Source organism: Zophobas morio, unplaced genomic scaffold, assembly GCF_036711695.1.
Source record: "Zophobas morio isolate AGI-343-1 ecotype UQ-CSIRO unplaced genomic scaffold, CSIRO_AGI_Zmor_V1 ptg000024l, whole genome shotgun sequence".
Classification (NCBI taxonomy): domain Eukaryota; kingdom Metazoa; phylum Arthropoda; class Insecta; order Coleoptera; family Tenebrionidae; genus Zophobas; species Zophobas morio.
The window spans coordinates 18,306,033-18,312,689 of record NW_026972129.1 but is presented as its reverse complement, the minus strand read 5'-3'; positions in this window follow the sequence as shown (position 1 = coordinate 18,312,689).

Below are 6,657 nucleotides of genomic sequence, written 5' to 3'. Positions count from 1 at the left end.
TTAGTATTCGTGTTTAGAAAACTTCTAAGAAAGGAGATTTGTTTCAAGGAGACAAAAGTTTTTCTGCAAATGAAGTCAACATGATCAACAAATTTTAGTTGCTGATCAAGGATGACACCCAGACTTTTTACAGACATTTGCGGTTTGAGTACGTTATCACCTATTACTACAGAGACAAGATCTCTGGACTGGTTCAACTTGGCAACAGTACCAAAAACTATAGTTTCGCATTTCGCAAAATTTAATCCCAGGCAATTTTCTTGACACCACAGATGGATATTTTTCAAATCCAGGTTGATAAGGTTGGACGACATAAAAGCAGAATCAGGAGGAAAAGTGTAATAAATTTGTATATCATCCGCATACATATGAATAGAACAGGATTTTACTACATCTGGTAAGTCTGCAGTGTAAACGGAAAAAAGAAAGGGCCCCAGTATTGAGCCTTGAGGAACGCCAGAGAACAGATCAAGAGAAGAAGAGAAATTATTTTCATAATGAACAATTTGGGAACGATTGTGCAAATAGTTTTGCATCCACACCATGGATTGCCCTGCAACACCATAGTACGCCAGTTTAACTGAAAGTAGATCTATGTCCAAACTGTCGAAAGCTTTTGACATATCTAAAAGTGTAAGAGATGTAATGTGACCATTATCAAAACCATTTAAAATATCATCTGTTAGAGAAGCCAGAAGAGTAGATGTACTATGATTTTTTCGAAACCCTGATTGAACATTAGGTATAATGCCCAACTCATTGAAATGCTCCTTCATTTGTTCCAAGAAAACCGATTCAGCAACTTTAAGGGTATTACACAGTAGACTGATGGGTCTCAAATCATTTAAGGATTTGGGGTCAGATTTTTTAGGAATTGGGGTCACAACAGGAAGATGCCACAATTTAGGAACAATTCCTTGTTCGAACGAGAAATTGATAATATGCGTTAATGGACGCAGAATCCAGTCTAAACTAATTTGTAGCATCTTCCCTGATATTTCATCAATTCCGGCCACATTTGGTTGTAGTTTATTAATTACTTGACTAATGGTTTGTTCATCAACTGGCTTGTACGTAAAATATTGAGACGAAAATGAACCAGACAAAAAAGAAGCTTTATAGTTAGGGTCAGGAGTTAGGTTATTAGGAACAATTGAAAGAAAATGTGTATTAATTACCTCCACATCAGTTAAGTCAGAGGGAAGTTTACTGTTTGATCCAACAATACCCAAAGATTTTATTTCCCGCCACATATTTTTATTATTATTCCCATACTTATTGAATTTGTAATGGAAATATGCCTTCTTTTCATTGAGTAATGCAGTATTATAATAGTTTCTCAGCTGACAGAAATATTTTTTGTGAGTTAAATTTCTGGTATTTTTGTAGCGAAGCCATGCTTTACACTTTAGTTTTCGGATTAAGTCAAGTATTTCAGTGAACCAAGGTTGTTTTCTATTGGAAATTTTTACTGTTTGCAGCGGAGCATGTGTATTAAAAAGAAAAAGAATTGATTCATTTAACCATTCGATTTTTGAGTCAACATCAGGTAACGTGTATACGTAATTCCAGTCAATAGTGGATGCATCTCTATTAAAGAATTCAAGGTTGAAATTTTTGAAAGAGCGACTGATTCTAGAATAAGGTTTTTGCTTTTCCATATATAAATTGAGTTGGCAAGTAACAGCGTTGTGATCCTCAATTCAAAAATCAGATACTCCTGAGTTTAACACAGGGATATATTTACTAACAAATATAGGTTCTAGCAGGGTTTCGCTATGAATGGTTACTCTTGTTGGAGAATTAATTAATTGAACGCATCCGTAAATGGTCGTTGTGTGAAGTAAAAATTTACTGGCAGTAGTTGAAGTCAACAAATCAATGTTAAAGTCACCCAGTAATAAGTAGTGAGAAAGATTATTGATGCTGAAAAAATTAAAAACATCTTCTAACACCGAGAAACATGAGTAATTTATATGAGGAGGTTTATAAAATACCCCTACGACAAGATGCAGTTTTTTAATAGTCAATTTAACAATCAAATACTCTAAGCCTGAAGAATCATCAATAGGAGGATCAAGAACGCAATATTTCAATGCAGAGGAAATATATAAGGCGACACCACCTCCCCTATTTAAACGATCTCTACGTACAAAATTATAGTTAGGTAGTAGAAAACTATTGTTATCATTACTACAATCGAGCCACGTTTCAGAAACGGCAATTGCAGTGAAATTATTTTCAAGTACATAATTTTTGAATTCATGAAATTTATTTCGCAAAGACTGTACATTAATATGAGCAAACTCTATAGGTAGTAGATTCGAAGACGAATTTAAGGATTTACAGTCGTTTAGATTGTAGTTACCTGTGAGGTTTGAGGAGGAAGGTTTTCTTTGTTTTTCGAGAAAAAATATCGGTTAACATACGTATTTGCTGGCCAAAAATTTGGATCAAGAAGAGTTTTTTGAAATCTAATAGGCGCTCTAATAGTAAAGGCACTAGACGTTTCCCTTCTATTTAGATGAGGTGGTTTTTCGACTTCAAACTTTGAATCTTGATCTAATTCACTGAGGACATCCGATATATCATCAGTAGTTTGATCAGGACTAAGATTAGAAACATAGATCCAACAAGACCTCTCTAAGGGAATTATTTTGGATCTGGCACCAGTCAACACATTGTTGTTCCTAGAAAATTTAGAAAATTTAGAAGATTTCTTTCATTTTTCGGGTTAAAATTTTCGTGTTCGGAAGAGAAATTATCACGTTTAGGAGCAGGATTTAGCTTAACATTATCAAATTTGAGATTTTTATCTTGTTGGGTTTGAGAAGGCAATTTATCAGTTATATTGCCAACACCAAAGGAAGAAAGAGCATTGGTGTCTTTTTCAAGTACTTCAACGGATAACAAATTGATATTATCAGACCTATTTTTATTTTTATGACGTCTAGTTACTTTAGTCCATTCTTCCTTGTCTTTTTTAGGATTTTTACCTTTTTCAGAATCATTGCAATATTCCTTTCCAATATTTAGTGAATACGTATTGTCAGCATCAGTAGTGACATTAGTACCTTTAGGTATATCCTTAGCAAGTAGATTAATAAGATCGATGTTGCTACTTCTTAAAATTTTTATCTCATTTCTAAGAGAAACGACTTCATGCCAAAGAGGAGTAATTACAGTTTCAATTATGCTTTTAACATCTGAAAGTGTAAAGTTCTGGGTAGAACAGCTATTAATAGGAGAAATATTTCCAGTCTGATGCGAGGCCATAGATAAAACAACACCGGCACTTTTTATTTTCGCATCATTGTTTTCACTACAACAGATAATAGTAAAGTTATCTATGTATTTAACATTCTTAAGAAGTTTCACGCAACTAGGATGACTTAATGAGTTGCAACGAATACATCTATAACCACTCGCAGGCATGGTTTTACATTTCTTACAAGGTAAAGGAATATCATCCTCCCCCGTCCGTATATCGAGTTCAGACATATTTGATACATAAAAAGTTCAGTGGACACGCGATAACGCGATAAGTTAACGTGCTGATATCAGAGAAAAAAAATTTAAAGATAACCGTAAAGCAGATTTCGGAGAATGCCACCAATGGCCAAAAGACGTACAACAATTATACGTTTCTGATTCACAGAGACACTAATGGCAGGCTCACATACTCAATTAATTCCAAATATTTAAAATATTCAAAATATTTGATGTAAAAATACCTTCTTATGTTGAAGCAAAACAGGCAAGCGAGCAGCACACGTCCGCTCCACACCGAGTCAACCGAAAAACTCCTAAAACTATGTCAACAGGCAGGTTGGGGCAACCTCTGATGACAAATAGAAGATGAGATCGTTTATCAGGATGTGGTCACTTTAAGAATTGTGCTTGTAAACGAGTCCGTTGTACTACTACCGGGTTAAAGAAAGAGGGGTGTTCAGATGAGAAGACGTAGCACAATTATAACCATATGTTAAATTTTTTATTAAAATTTTAAATCTTTTAAAAGCAATCCATTTGTAAACCCTGGAAGTCATGTTAAATAAGTTTTGTATTGGTACGTTTTAGTGACCAGTTATTTACGTAATAATTGCAACAAATGTGACCATGACAATTTAACGGCGTTCGAGGTATTTAAAAAACGGAACAAAAAAAATCAACGTTAAAAAAATATTAATGTTTCATATAATTTTGTGGAAATGTATTTTAAGAACAGATTGAAATTCTGTAAACAACTTAGAAATTTAATTACTATGGTACAAGTCTATTTTTCTCCAAAAATTGGGGTAAAAAACTGAGATTTTGACGAGAATATATCTTTCTCGTCAAAATGTCTCAATTCTTATTAAGGCGGATTAATAAACTACACATATAGACGCATAATATTTTTAGCGCGATTGGTAAGGATTTTTGTCTTTCATGGGCGATAATGCAGGGCTAAGTTGATACTGAATAGAAAAATTATTTATTAATATTAATATGTATTGAAAATACAATGTTTACATAAAGTAAGAACTTCAAGTAGAAGGTACAGCAAGAGGTGATGAAATATTTGGTAAGATACTAGGATTGGGGGTGTTCTTGGAAACTTCCCTCACGTTCTTGTATGTCTCGTCGTGCAAAATTTTTTTGGCAAATTCTATTTTACTTTGCAGAGAATCTACAACATATGATTCTGCAACTCATCCTTCAAGTCCTAAAACGTCTAAGCCTTATTAGCTAGAAGTGTTGCTGAGCTTCTTCGAAACCCATGACCAGTATAATGAAATGAATTTTCCATATTTAAACATTTGGCAATCTTTGATGGCCAACTTCCAATAGTATTTCTTCCAACAACTTGATGGTAACAAATCATAACATAATAAAATATTTTATTTAAAAGAATATTTAACAATTGAATAACAACTAACCTTTTGAACCAATTATTCACTGTCTGCTGCTTCCGTCAAAAATTTTAAAATCTTCCTTGGTAAAGATTTTGGATTTTTTTTGGTTTCTACCCTGAGATCTTTCTCTTAAGGAAGGCAATTAATGTTGCATACTTGGAAATATCGATCGAATTATTGAGGAAATTGGTACAATTCAACATTGAATATTCCGACCACAAGGTGCCTGGGGATTTTAGTTTTTTGCTGCGATATACGAAATAGACTAACAGCATTTTTTCATTAACATGTAACTTCTTTTTGTCGCATCATTTCTTGATCACCGCAGCACAACCGATTTTCCATGCAGTTTCTCATTCGATGTTTTCATAATCCTCACTCTCACTTTCACTCAGTATTCAGAATATAATTATAATTAATTTTCTTGAAGCAAAACATGCACAAATTCAATGTGGCGGAGTTTGTTTGTAAAAAAATGACAGACCCATGACAACGTAATGTATCAAAACAACTTAAAAAATACGTTACAGTTGTACACTAATTTTATTTTAGCGAAACCATGTTTCGCAGAAAGTACAGCACGCAAAACGTAGAAAAAACTGTTATATCTATAGCAACATGGAAAATGCAGTGTGGACGTTCACGTAAAATACGTTATATGGAACGTAACTTGGCTAATCGTTTATTATTTAAATTTAATTAATACGATCGTGCAAAAAAACGTATTAGACATTGTAAGGGAATTTATTAGCCAACTTTTTGGTTTTGTCGGGTAATATTTCCAACCACATATAGACTTCCACACTTACGATATGTTTTCCTTTACAGGTAATTCAACTGCCTACCACCGTCAAACATCTACCATAACTACCTATTGCACATAAAAACGACCAACATTCATTAAAAATAATAAATGCACCATTTTACTAGAAACTGACAGGCCACTGCCATAAGTCTCCGCGTTATCTAATGTTAAAATTGAAGCAATAAATGTGTAGCTAATGCGTTCGAGCAAAGCTGTCGCGAACATGTAACAGATCCTCTAGGGATTCGCATTCACACAGGTTCTTATGGAAACTTCGTATAAATTTATGAACGAGAAGGACACTCTCCAGAGATGACTGTATTCCAACATTCTGTAAAGAAGGGGGAAGAAACTCATAAATAAATTGGCCAATCTCCCAAGAAATCTACATTCACACAAGTTACTATAAAAAAAAGACAAAAGCGAACAATTTCCCTTTTTTCGACATAATGAACGCGTAAAGAGTCTTTATATGACATTTTCGCTGGTGAATCTTGATGGTGAGTGCCGTGAACGGATTTAACGTGTATGAAGAGATATTAGAATTCCGTGTTTGTCGCTTGTGAGGTCTGGTAAATGCTTTTATCCACTTTTTCATAAAAGCTCGCCACCCCAATCCACGTTATTGACCGTTATTAAAAAATAGAAGTAAATCAGTGAAGAGAGGTCTATTGTTGGAATCATTTATTGATTCCGATCGTTAAAAGCTCTATTAGCCCTTGTTTTTGTCATGTCGTTCGGAGTTATTGCACGGGTGAAAAATGAACAAAACAAAAAATTTTTGAATATAGATCGTTTATTAAAAGTAAAACATAGTAGGACAATATTGTCACTAATAAAAACATTTTACAAATAAGAGATAAATCTACTGACTAATTTAGTTAAAACAGGAAATTATTTCTGTACATTTTTAATAACAAAATAATAACAACGAATTTCAGACTCACTTTATAA